This window comes from Calliphora vicina, chromosome 2 (genome assembly GCF_958450345.1).
Source record: "Calliphora vicina chromosome 2, idCalVici1.1, whole genome shotgun sequence".
In the NCBI taxonomy this organism is placed as follows: domain Eukaryota; kingdom Metazoa; phylum Arthropoda; class Insecta; order Diptera; family Calliphoridae; genus Calliphora; species Calliphora vicina.
Genome location: NC_088781.1, coordinates 5,421,561 through 5,435,994, shown reverse-complemented (window position 1 = coordinate 5,435,994; position 14,434 = coordinate 5,421,561). Strand labels below are relative to the sequence as shown.

Here is a 14,434-nt window from a genome sequence, read left to right as displayed (position 1 = left end):
AGTCAGTTTGAAAAGGAACTGGTTGTTATCTTTTCATACGATAGTTGTGTTGTTGCTGCTGTCGTTGTCGTTGACGTTGTTTATTTTTTATTGTGATGGTGGCAATAGTGATAAAAACTTGTTACGTGTTTAATATTAAAATGTTGAATTTATTGCATTTTTTCTTTCACATTTTATTGGTTTTTGTATCGCTGTGAATAGTTGTGTACTCGTATGAAATATAAATTATGAACACTTTTGATATCAAAAGCAAAGACACTGTTTACAATCAATAGAAAAACAATCATAAAATATACATACATATGTCTGTATGTATATCTCAAATAATCTCGAACAATATAAAAACTTAAAATAAAAATATAAAAACAAAAAAACATAATAATAATAATATAAATTTTAACAAACAACTTGCATGTCTTCATCATCGTGGATTCGTAAAAAATGGAATAGTTTAATGCATGAGAGAAATCACAGAGATATAAACGAGGTAAGTTTTTCATTCAAATGTCAAATAGTTTGTATCTAGTTTTTTAGCAATTGTCAACTGTTTGTGTTTAACTAGACAATCAACTATAATTGTGTTAAGGCAGGTTGAATAATTCTATTTTTGGAATATAATTTCTAGCACAGTAACAAAATCAAATAATGGAATGAGTAAGTGTAATTTGTGAAAGGAATAGTATAGTTTTTCCGATGGACTGCTTTTTGTGAAACTTTTTTAAGAATAACTGTCAAACGATTCGTTTTAATGAACTGAATATAGGAAAAATAATAAATACTTATATTTGTATCAAGTGTTCACTTCAATAACAGAGTTTTATAAATTACGACATTTTAAGTTTATTGTTGGAAAAATATTTATAATATTGTTTCCTTATTACTTTAAACCACCACGTATTTTTGTTAACTTCTAATATATCAGTATTCTATAATATAATATTTTAAGTTAGCACATGGATAAAATATTTACACGTTTCAGAACTATTTAAGAATTTTGGCATCGATTTGTTAGTGCATATTTTTGCATATTTTACCCTTAAATGCATATTTTTGCATATATTTGTTTCAAGAGCATATTTATGTCATGTTTTTGCATTTTTAGAGCATATTTTGAATTTATCAAAAACAAATTTTGTCTAACTTATTTTTCGCTGTTGTGTTACAGGTTTTTACTTCCTTTGTTTAAAATTCAAAATTGAAAAATAGATGGCTCTTTTTACACCCTTCACCTTCGTGAGAAGGGTATATATAAGTTTGTTATTCCGTTTGTAATTTCTACATTTTTCATTTCCGACCCTATAAAGTATATATATTCTGGATCCTTATAGATAGCAGTGTCGATTAAGCCATGTCCGTCTGTCTGTCTGTCCGTCTTTTGAAATCAATTTTCTGAAGACCCCAGATATCTTCGGGATCCAAATCTTCAATAATTCTTTCAGACATGCATTCGAGAAGTTTGCTATTTAAAATCAGCAAAATCGGTCCATAAATAACGGAGATATGAGCAAAAAACCGGGACAACCTCGATTTTTGACCTATTTTTGATCTATATCTTTATTACTAAGTCATTAATATAGACAATATGGATATCTAATGATAGATATTTCAAAGTCCATTGCAACGATGTAGATAAGGCTATAGTAAGTTGGACCTACAATGGGTCAAAATCGGGAAAAATATTTTTTTTCATCAAAAAATTTTTTTGTCATACATTTTTTTTCCAAAAAAAAAATTTTAAAAAATTTGGAAAAAACTTTTTTTTAAAAAAATTAAAAAAAAATTAATTTTAAAGTATAATTTGGTGAAGGGTATATAAGATTTGGCACAGCCGAATATAGCTCTCTTACTTGTTTAATATAAAATAAACACTATTTTAATAATACCGCTCTCCAAATTTTAGTTCTAATTCAAACTTAATCGCTCTAAGTGTTAAAGAAATATTGGCCCATAATCATAGTCAAACACTAAAAGTCGGTTCTTTTTAAAAACAACTTTAAAATAAAAACCAGCTTTTTATTAATTTGCAACCATAGTCAAAATTAAAGTATGTTTTAAATTGAACCGACTTTAACTGGGTGCCACCGCAAATGTAGAAAATGTTTTCATACAATATACAACAAAAAACAGACAAGTGGCAACGCTGAACAGCTGACATACAAAATTAAAAAAAATCCAAAAAACGTAAACAATAAAAGTAACCGGGACATCTAAAGAAAAATGTTGTTTGTTGTGGAAAAATGGAAAAGATAAGATTAATATCATAATTACGATATTTTGGTACTAATTTTAAAATTATTGGTACTAATTGTATTGATATAACAAGATAACCAATATCTTGTAACTTAAACATTTTTTACTTTGTGACGAACTTTTTTACTCGGCGAAGAACAGCTGATGCTGTTGTTAAACGAGTTAAAAACAACTTCAGCTAGTTTTATATTTAGAGTCGACTTCAGCGCCAGAAGTATACTTTAACTTGTCTATGATAGACCTAAAGTCCACTCTTAAGTAAAGTCGAGTTTAATTCTCTTAAAATGTACTTTATTTATGACTATGATTATGGGCCATTGTCTTTTAAATTTGCTCCTATAACATCAGTTGATGTCGAAAGAACATTTTCTATGTATAAAAATGTTTTCAGATCCCATAGACAACGATTTTTATTTGAAAATTTAAGTCAATATTTTGTAATTTATTGCAATAATAACCTTAATTGAAGAAGTGACTTTATATCATCAAAAAATACCTCTCGAGGCCTCTTCATAGCTTAAGTTCCTATTGTTTTTATGTTGTATTTATTTTTCGTTATACATGTTTTAGTTCATGTTATTTTTGTTTATTTTATGTTACTTTACCTTTTTAGAAATGAATTGTATTGATTTTTTTAAATAAAAGTATATTTTTTGGTTAAAAATTATGTAAAAGTTCGTTTCTTAAGAGCATATTTTTTAAATATTAAGAGCATATTTTAAAACGCTTTTTTTAGAGCATATTTACGGTTTCCCTGGTGATTAAATAAAATTCCATTAACAATCGGACAATATACTTAAACGTTTTTGGCAAAAATCAGCATAGAACTAGTATTTCTGGAACCTGTTCTGTGCGAAAGTATTATAACTATTTAGTAATTCTATAGAGTTTTATAGGAACTAGTAATTTACAAAACAAACTAGTTCCCTTAGAACTTCATTGAACCTATCAAAAAAATTTTAATTTTGTTTTGTGAAAAAATTACATTTACATATGTATTTGTAAAAAAATTCAAATTCGAAAAATACAATTTTAATGTTTAATAACGAAAATTTATAATAACAATTAGTGTTTATAAACCGGTTAACCGACAAAACCGATTTTTCTTCGAAATTTCGGTTTTTTCGAACCGGTTAATTTAAAATGTTGATTTTCGTTTGATTAGCCGGTTAATATCAAACAAAAATCATTGGTCGCAATGCCAAACTAGAATGAAACTAGTTGTGTTACTAGTACAGATTTACGTGATTCATGCCCCTTTAATAATTATTTTTTTAAATTACTTTATTTTCTTTAAATATTAAATGATTTTAGCATTATATAAATAGATTTTCCAAATTTTATTGTCTAGAGAAGCATTTCAATAATTAATTATCCATATTAAAGGAATTTATTGCTTTACACTGATGTAAAAACCCATCAACATACAAAATACTTTAATTTACAAAAATGAAAATTAATTAACTTTGCTACGAAATCAAGTTCAATAAAATGAAAATAAAAGCAATTGAAATTTATTTATGCAAATTGTAAACCAATGAAAAAGCTACTGACTGATATTTTTTACAATTAACTTTTAATTTAAATTGACTTGAGAGATAAATTGAAAGAACATATTTTATTTATAATTCAATAAAATAATTTATTAACTGCCGTACACAAAACAAATACAAAACAAATGCCAACAAACACAAATACAAACAAGAATATTATGTACTTGGGGACAGAGACTAAATAAATAAGGTGAGTGTAAAAATTATAAGGTCACTTACTTTTTGTTCTGTTAATCTAAAAATAAAAATAGTAGTGAGTGTTTACTATTGGGTAAACATATTTGCTGCACAAATATTGATCAGATAAGAATCATTTACTTGCATATGATTAGTGTTAGTTTTAATTATAAACCAAAATATAAAAAATTTTCATTTTGAAGTGTGTCAAAATTATAAGGTACATACATTTTTATTTTTAGGTTCACAATTAAATAGAACTAACAGTAATGAAATTAAAAGAAAGGATTCTTATCTGAACATGATTTGAGTAACAAATATTTTGCACAATAGTATTAATCAATACTATGTGTATTTTTGTATAAACAGAACAAAACGTAAGTGACCTTATAATTTTGACACTCACTCGCACTCGAACTCGTAAATTCAAACACAACAACTTTTTTAATTGTACGAACTTTTTGTGATATTCGTTCGCTGGTTTGTTGTGTTGTTTTTCTTTTTCTGTTGTTGCTATTGTCGTTTGTAAACTGTGTGGGTGTTTGTGAACAAAAATGGTCATAAAATGATTGATATTTCTTTATAAAGGACGTGAAAGGATAAAGCCAGAAAGAGAAAGAAACATTTGAAATAAATGTGCAATTGAGTCTCTGTGTGTATGTGTGTGGAATTTTCTGAAAATATATGAATGAAGAAAAGCTTTAGAACTTGTAATGTACAAATATGTAGGTGTTGTTTTTCCTTTATTGAGTTTTAAACAAAACAGAAAAAAAGAGAACATCAAACAAAGCTTTCATAGAAGATGAAAGTTGAAAGCTTTCAATACCTCCTGTTGCTTTATTTTCTAACAACTTGTTGTTCTCACTTAAAGGATACTCATACTATTTACATTGTAACTACACATGTGTATTGCAAAAGAGCTTTTTGTAAAGCTTTTTAGTAAAATGTGTGGTCGATTTTTTGTTTTCATATCGGATACACTCACACAGTTTTGAGAACCATGTTGAGTTTGGCAATCTTACTACCTGATGCTTGAATTCAGTTCAACCTGGTGAACACAGACTACATGTAGTTGAACGGTTAAATAAGAAAAAATTCTTCAAAGCAAGAACTAAAGTATTCAAAAACTTTCTCATCATTCATCACTTCATTACTGACTCGGAGCTGAAAAAAAACTAACAAAATTTCTTAGACAACAAAACTAACTAACTAAGTAACTAAAGTTAGTACTGAATCACATGCAGTACATTTCAATTGAGTTGTTAAGAGCCGCCTAAACAGTGTACATATGTTGTGTGCAAATTACGGAAAAACTACAAAATAAATTCATACAAGAAGTAGAAGTACATACTAGCTAGTGTTTGAAAGCAGTCATCCAAGTGTAAATTTGTACAAGTTGTTGTATGAAAATGTCTATTTGAGTTTCAAACATATGGCAGCAGGCAGGCAGGCAAAGTTTGCTGTTAGTGCTGATTCATATAAAAATGCAAACTAATCCTTTATTCAATGCAAATCTATAAGAAATGGTAAGTAAGTGTTTTCATTACACATCATTTCACTTGATTTTAATTATTCAAATTCCTTTTAACTTGCTTATTCAAATGTTCGTTCTTCAAAATTGCAATTTACTTTTTGTCTATTGAACTATTGAAATTTTGTGTGTGTGAGTGAGTGTGTGTACTTTTAATTTTGATAATGTTATTTTCTTTTTTTTTTTTTTGTTTTTGTTTTGCAATAGTGCACTAGTAAAATAGTTTATGTTGATTTTCTCTACCTATCGATAGGTTGATATTGATAATATAATGTGTTTGTGTGTGTGTTTAATGTACATATTAAGTACACATATTTTGGACAACTACTATGTAGATAGATAGATACATATGGAATGTGTTTTATCCCTTCTGAACATTGAAATCCATATAGCATATTTACTGTGTAAATACAAAAAATACATGATGCATGCATGTATGCAAATGTTTTCGAAATATTGTTAACGTGGACATGATATACATCTGTAATAACAAGTGTAACAACATCAGTAAGAACACAATAAATAAATCCTTATTTATTTTTAATTGCCAACTTAGTTTCATTCTCATAAGTTTAGTAAAGTAGATTTTTTATTATTGTTAAAACCATACTTTAAAGTAAAATATGGCATGATAAATATGACAACCCATTTCCATATTGGATTTTTCAATGCTTAAAAGAAAATTATGACCACGCCCTTTTTAAATTCATAAAGTAGGCGTGGCTAAAATTTAAAACTAAGTTTATGGCTTTAAAATCACTCTTAAAAAATTATTTATGGGAATACAAAATTTATTTTAAGAAGTTTTTGCTATTTAACAACATACTATCTTCCCAGTTTTATTCTTCTTTATATCGAATATCACAAACAATTTTAATTTCCCTGCTCCAAAAAATAAAATAACTTAGGGATTTTGCACTCAATTTGAATAAATTATAATTCGTACTATGCATTCAGGTTTACACAAAAAATAATGGCTGCAATTTTGACAATATGTTGAAAAATCTAAAAATTAAAAAATTTAATATCAATATAATAAAATTCATGAAAATATATATCATTGACTTAATGCATTAGTGTGATGGAAAAATATGAACTGTTCAGCAGATATTGAGGAGCAATATTGCTATATGCGATATTGCTCAATAACCATCCGGTAGAAAATAATAAGGTGCTAAATTTTTAGTCAATACTTTGGTGAATTTTTTTTCCTTAACGAATTTAGACGCAAATGTCATGGTTAGGGTGTTTATCCCGGGAATTCCCGGTACAAATTTCCCGGGAATTTTGCAAACTTTTCACTACCCGATTCCCGGGATTTTTAGTCGGGAATCACGGGAATTAAAAACTGACGAAAATACATAGAAAACAAGTTAGAACTCTATTTTTTTCACCAAAAAACAGTGAAAAGTTTTTTTTACAGATTTTTGCTTATATCACAGCAATAATAGATCGCTTATTATTATTATTATTATTAGTATTATTATTATTTATTTGGGGTTTTTCGTATGAAAATTTAAAAAGTAAATTCATTATTTATAGAATTTATTTCTTATTGAATCATTAAAATTTCTTCTTCAAATCCATAACAAAATAGCTTCAAAAAATTATTAAACGATCAAATTGTTCTTCAATTCAAATCTAGTACAAAAAGGCTTAAGACAATTTTTTCAAGTAATTTTGTAAATGGTTCGATTTAACAAAAATTTAATCATTAAAAGTTTGAATAAATTCTGTTATTAATTAACTTTAAAATTAATTCAGTTTAAACAAGGAATGAAAGGCTGATATTCTTTAATTACGGATTAAGATTTTTTCTGATATTTGATAATTATAACACTAAGTTTTTATATGAAATTTGGCTATAATATTCCTAATTTATAGTATCATTATATATTCCGGGAATATAAGAGTTTAAGTGTCTTGAACTTAAGAAGATACTAACAATTCTTCAGTTTATACCATTATCAAATATATATTATCGCTGTCCTCAGATGAATTTAAAATAACTTTAGAATGATGTATGTATATGATATATGTAACCTGGAGAAATCAGTGTGCATCTCAGGCAAACATATATGTATATTTTTAATTTTTCACCATTCTATGAATTTGGAGTTGTTTTGTTTTTGTTAAAAAAATTAATGGCGTTTTCTTTTCTGGCCAACAAATTTTGTACCATTTATTAAAGCTTACTCATATCCTCATAATGTGTTAAATTATTAACGATCACAAAAGAACAAAAATCAATTACATAAATGGAATATTTTTATGTAGCTTCTAAATATTCTAAAACTATACTTTTTCTTTCTAATTTAAAACTTTTAATCAGAAAATACAAAAACTATTTCATTAACTTTCATTTAATCAAATTGAGGTTGGAAAATGTAGCATATTTTCGAGGTTTTAGGGCAACATTATTTGAAAAGAACTATAACGTGTACTTATCAAGCTACATTATTTCAGAAAAGAACAAAAAGAAGGAAAAAAAGCAGAGAAACTTTAAATAAGTTTTTGACCGTTACTCAAAATGTTTGAGGTGTTTGGTAAATTTTAAAAACAGATTCTTGTTACATATATTCGATAACACCTACCAGAAAAATAGTATCACTTCCCAGGTATTTCGACTTTATCCTTTTTTGTATCACTGTTTAATAACCGATAAAATATCTGAATTCTTATGACTTTATTATGATTATCATTCCAATTGTTTAAAATTTTTATTCCTAAAAGATCCTGTAACACATCGTTTCATGTTTTATATAATATAATTTCAACATTCAATGGGAAAATGCCGAAGTACTCGTAACATTGAATTTCACCATAAAAAATGTATTTCGATCTGTACATTAAATACAAAACTTGTTGAAAATACTAAATTACTCGTAAAAGTTGTATTATATTTGATGTCTTGAAAATACAGCTGTAAAGAAAAGTATTTTCAATCTCATTCAAAATCTCTTTTGTCTATCGCAAGGACATATAAGATATAGTAATGTATTGGTATATTAATGTTATCATCGATAATAATTCACTGTTTCTTTAAGGCTTCTCTGAAAATCATTTTTGCTTTTGACAGAAATCTTTCAAAATATTCGCTAACTAAATTGTTACTATGTAATTGACGATTAAATCTTTATCGTCCATTTTGTTTATGTCCGATTTATAAAACAGCTTATCCTGAAATATTTTAAATATATACATGATACACAACCTAATCAAATTTTTAATTTCAGGATTAAATCATAAATACTTAATAGCTAAGAAAACTGAAAAATGTTTACATAATCTTTTAAAATTAAGCATCTGTCAGAAACTTATTATATTTTTCTAAATTGTAAACGTTTTTATATTCCAGAATATTTTCTAAATTATTACACACTTCTTGATTAATGAAGAATGAACCAAAATATTTGTTACACCAACCAGATTTATATTTATGAAAATGTAAAGCAATCTGACAAATATTAAGTTTAGCAACAACAACATCAACAGAAACATCTACATCTATAAGTATGAAATCATAAATAATGATGTCTATTTACTTTAATCACAATTCCATCTACAAGTATGAAAACAGCAACAACAATTGTTAAGTTCAGGGTGTGGTACGGTAACGTTAACGTTACATTATTCTTGTTGTTATTGCTGAGTATTAAAAATCGACCATATTTGTTTTGGTCTGTTGCAAAACATATTGGTTCATTTAGCAGAGCAGCTTGTAGCCAAATTAAGAAAATTGTTGTATCTTAAATACATAATTATTTAAAATGCTCTTAGGAAAATAAGAGTATTTATTTTTATTATTCCTTAAAAAAACAATAATTATTTTTAGTACATAAGTACTTGAAGATACGAAAGAAAGATTTATGAGGAAAAACAATATTAGTATTTAATTAATTTACTGTTGTAAATACTTCAATCAACAAGAGATATTTTAATGAAGATAAGTTTAATTTGCTCTGAATTCGTAAATAAAGAAAATTATTGCTATTTTATGCAGAAAAATCAAATTAAATTAGATTGTAAATAATTGATTTATATATTTTCATCCTATGATAGTCTAACAGAGTTAAACTCTGTATAATAAATTGTGTTTTATATCATTCTAACAAAGATATTGCAAAGAATAAATAAATAAAAACATTTTTTATAGCAATTGTCACAAACATGTGGCAAAATGTTATTACTGCCAGTAAAATCTAATGTCTCTATTTGATTTATTACTATGATAATCGACAAAATTAGGGAAAGTTAAGATTTAATCACAATAACTTAAGTAAAGAAGCAAACGATTTTATATCATCTACCGAAATTTCTAAAATTCAATAAGATTAAAGGCAGATTATTAGATGGAAAAAGAATTTTATCATTTACACCCATTTTCACAATGTCTAGTTACTTTATAACCTAAAGTTATGCTGATAGTTTCCATAATAAAATAATAATGGGGGTTATTGTAATAATAATATTTATTATTTGGAAAAATATCTATTGGAAATTTTATCTTTAGTCAAGATAAAATTTGTATTTTAATAAAAAAATAAATATAGGGTGAATTCCGAAACATCTGTTTGCAAAAACATGCGTTTCTCAAAATGTATGAATAAGTAAGAACAGATGGTATGCAAAGTTTTATACAATTTTAATTAAACGTTTACTTACTGTGCTTTGCTAAAGATAGCACAGCAAAGTACATATTTTGATATTTTGGAACTCATCCATACTTACCAAAAATTTAATAAACTTTTCACCAATTTTAATAAATTTTGTTCATATTGAACAAAATTAATCATTTGCCGATTATCTTCAGTTTAACCTAGATATATGTATGGTAAATACTAAATACATATGTATAATATCTAAAGAGATAATAATGGTTTATAAGTTTTATATTATGATTAGGATACAAAAATGTTTGTATGTAAAAATTATCAATTAACAAATAAGATAACAGCCATAAAAAACCAAACTATAGAAAAGAAGTTAGAGTGCCACAAATAATTAATTTGTGAATTATCACAGTAATTTTTTCTATTGTATATAATTCAGAATTAAATTCTACAGGTTCTAATTACACTCTGCTACAAAATAACACTTTTTCACAGAACTTGGAAAGCGACCTAATGGGGGTTGTAGGCCTAGGTGAGGATATACTAAAACCGTTTTCAAAGATTTTGAAACACCCTCAAAATTTTGAGTTATTTTTAAAAAACTGTTTTAGGGTAGGTCGTAGAACTTTAGTACCTCTAACTTACACATTTTTATACAGATTTCAAAATTTTAAGCAGTCATGGACAGGCAAAGAAAGCTTTCGCAAGATATATGCATAAAATGTATATTCCAAGAAATTAGGTAAGGTTTTATAACAAGTTTCGCCTAATTTTTTTTTTTTCGTAATTTTTCAACAATAGTTATTTTAATTTTATTCTATGAAAACATATTTTTTTTGCACATAGTTTTAAACACAATATAGATAAAAATGAGACATTACTTCTTAAAATCGGTTTATATTTGCAAAAGTTATTACATTTTTTTTCGAAAAAAGTTCCAAAAAATTTACCTTGTAAATTCAAAATCATACAAATATTTTTTTTTTTATATAGTTTTTTGTTTTTTTTTTTATTCATATGCGCTGGGGGAGAAAATACTAAAAAAGGTGTTAATTAAAAGTTGAATAACTTTTACAATTTTCATCGGATTTGAATAATAAAAACCGAGTTTTGTTAAGAATTACATTTTCTTTATATATTGGTATAAATTTGTGTAAGCTTTCATATCAAATTAAGCAATGAAAAGCGACTAAAATCGAAAAAGTTTATACATTATGTTTTTCTTTTAGATATTCTTAACAAAAACAATACTTATAACTTACAAATGTATCAAGAAATGCACGTAATTTTAAAGAGTAATCAGTTTTCTTTCCAAACCCGTTAAAAAATTTAAAGTTGGACAAAAAGTGACTGAGTTGCAGGTCGATAAGTTGACGAACATCACTGAAAACTGTTTTTTTTAGAATAACTTCTGAATTTGAGGGTGTTTCTGAAATTTTTAGACACAATTTGTAATGTACTCAGCAAGACCTATAACCCACGTTAGGCCGTTTTCCAAGTTTTTTTCCTTCGTAGCACCGTGTTATTTTTCAGAATTTTGCAATTGCATTTCAGGAATTTCTTTCCGACTACTACTGTTTTGATTGATAACAAAACTTTTTAACTGCAAAAGTTTATCTTGTTTTGAATAGAATAGATTTTTAATAAGTATTAGTTAGTCACAGTCGATTTCATAAAATTCAGGGATGTTTCCATATCAGAGTAAGACACATAAGAACACAATTGAGGGGTAGAGATACAAAGGCTGCAAGTTGCACTTTTTTTTTGTATCTCTCATATTTATTATATTATATGTTTTCTTACTCAGTATTTTAGAATTAAATGAAGCAAGTTTGAACCAAATACGTTTGAGATAGTTTGATTGCATCTAAAATTAATAATACAAACAAAATTTTAATTTAATTTAAAGACATTTTATTTAACATTTTAACAACATCAATAAAAAACAAATATTACTCATATAATACTTAAACAAAAAGTTAAAATTATTTCACTTTGGCTAAATTCTGGAATTGAAAACAAAACATTTTTCAAAACACTTGATAATAAATAATTAGCAAAAGTAGTTTACAAAAAGTTAAGATTCAAAAGAAAAAATCTTGAATTGAAATTTTTGAAAAATATGTTAACATTGTTGATATAATGACCATCTCATAATGAGAGCAAAGGTAACAATCTCCAATGGACATTATTGTCTTTGCTTCAATCGATAGTTTTTGACCATTGACTTATATTGTTTAAAAGTGGATTTGGTAATGGGATATTGACTAACAACAAGGATCCATCAAATGTAAAATAAAACATTATTAGATAAGTTCAAGAAAAAAATGGAGAACGCAGATTTTGCCTCTATGATCCTAAATTGTCAACCATATTTTATACGTCAAATATTAAATATTCTAGATTTTAGAAAGATTGTAAAAGTTGTTTGTAAAAGTTGTCTTTTTTAAATTTCTGTAGAGCTGACTTTTGCTATTTATGAAAAGTTTTTACAACAAAAATAAAAAATCTACTCTTTCGACTTTTAGCGACTATCCGAATTTCTTCAGTTAGTTAATTTTTCGACTTTTTAGGAATAACGAATCGAATATTCCACTTTTTTTCGTTTGATCTAGATCTTTTAATTTTTAAAATGATAAAACGATATATACATTAAGCTGAGAAATCTCCAATCTTGACTGACTATAATATAGGGTTTTCAGGACTCATAGTTTGTAAATCTGGCTTTTAGTAATACCAAAAAGTTAACACAAATTTAAATGTGTTTTTTATTTATCAGGTAGTCAATGAAAGGTTTTGAAAGTGTTTTTCAAATAAATTTCTATGGCTCTCAATCAACCTGGTGAAACAAAAAATCGTCCTTGAACAAAAGATATCTCAAAAAATTAGGTGATTTCGAGATAATAAACATTTAGTAAGAGTAACCCCCATATTCATAACCATTTTTTAAATTTATCAAAGGTTTATATTTTTTAAATAAATTTTATTGTTTTATAAACCTTTGATAAATTTAAACAAGTAATAGTGCTATATTCGGCTGTGCCGAATCTTAAATACCCTTCACCAAATTATACTTCAAAATTTTAAATATTTTTAGGTAAACAAAATTTTATTTTTTTTAGTTTTTTGAATTTTTTGGAAAAAAAAATTTTTTTTTGTTTGTTATTTAAATTTTTTTTTTTTAAATTTAAAAATTGTTTTTAAATTAAATTTTTTTTTTTTTTTTTAAATTTAAAATTTTTTTTTTTTTTAAATTTTAAAATTTTTTTTTTAAAATTTTTAAAATTTTTTTTTTTGTTTTTTAATTTTTAAAAAAAAAAAAAAAATCTGGTTCAAAATTTTTTTCCCGATTTTGACCCATTGTAGGTCCAACTTTCTATGGTCTTATATACGTCGTTGCAAATGTCTTTGAAATATCTATCATTAGATATCCATATTGTCTATATTAATGTCTTAGTAATCCAGATATAGGTAAAAAAATAGGTCAAAAATCGAGGTTGTCTTGGTTTTTTCCTCATATCTCAGCCATTTGTGGACCGATTTTGCTGATTTTAAATAGCAAAATTCTCGAAAGCATGTCTGACAGAATTATTGAAGATTTGGATCCCGAAGATATCTGGGGTCTTCAGAAAACTGATTTCAACAGACAGACAGACAGACAGACGGACAGACAGACAGACAGACAGACAGACAGACAGACAGACAGACAGACAGACAGACAGACAGACAGACAGACAGACAGACAGACAGACAGACAGACAGACAGACAGACAGACAGACAGACAGACAGACAGACAGACAGACAGACAGACAGACAGACAGACAGACAGACAGACAGACAGACAGACAGACAGACAGACAGACAGACAGACAGACAGACAGACAGACAGACAGACAGACAGACAGACAGACAGACAGACAGACAGACAGACAGACAGACAGACAGACAGACAGACAGACAGACAGACAGACAGACGGACATGGCTTAATCGACTCCGCTATCTATAAGGATCCAGAATATATATACTTTATAGGGTCGGAAATGAAAAATGTAGAAATTACAAACGGAATGACAAACTTATATATACCCTTCTCACGAAGCTGAAGGGTATAAAAATGGTTATGAAGTTACTCATATTTTAGTTACTCTTATATAAATTGAATTTTCTGAGTATATTGCCAAAAATCCTTTTCCAAAGAATAAGTATAATAAATTTAGACAAAAAAAAAAATTTGAGCCAAATCCCTATATATTTCTCAAAATGTAGGGATTTGGAAAATGAAAGATGGCTTTTTCAGTGCCAATTTAT

The 14,434-nt window shown here is 26.5% G+C and overlaps 1 protein-coding gene across 2 annotated transcripts in view; it reads left to right on the top strand.

Annotated features, from left to right (window-relative positions):
- Positions 1 to 348: 348 nt before the first annotated feature.
- IA-2 (tyrosine phosphatase IA-2) overlaps positions 349 to 14,434 on the top strand; it is a 48,947-nt gene continuing 34,861 nt past the window's right edge. Inside the window, exon 1 of one of the 2 annotated variants that reach the window (XM_065501839.1) lies at positions 349 to 487. The gene's annotated coding sequence lies outside the window, so the exon portion shown is untranslated. Of the gene's footprint in view, positions 488 to 5,042; positions 5,507 to 14,434 lie in introns of those variants that run through there. The other variant, XM_065501840.1, reaches the window with a different exon arrangement.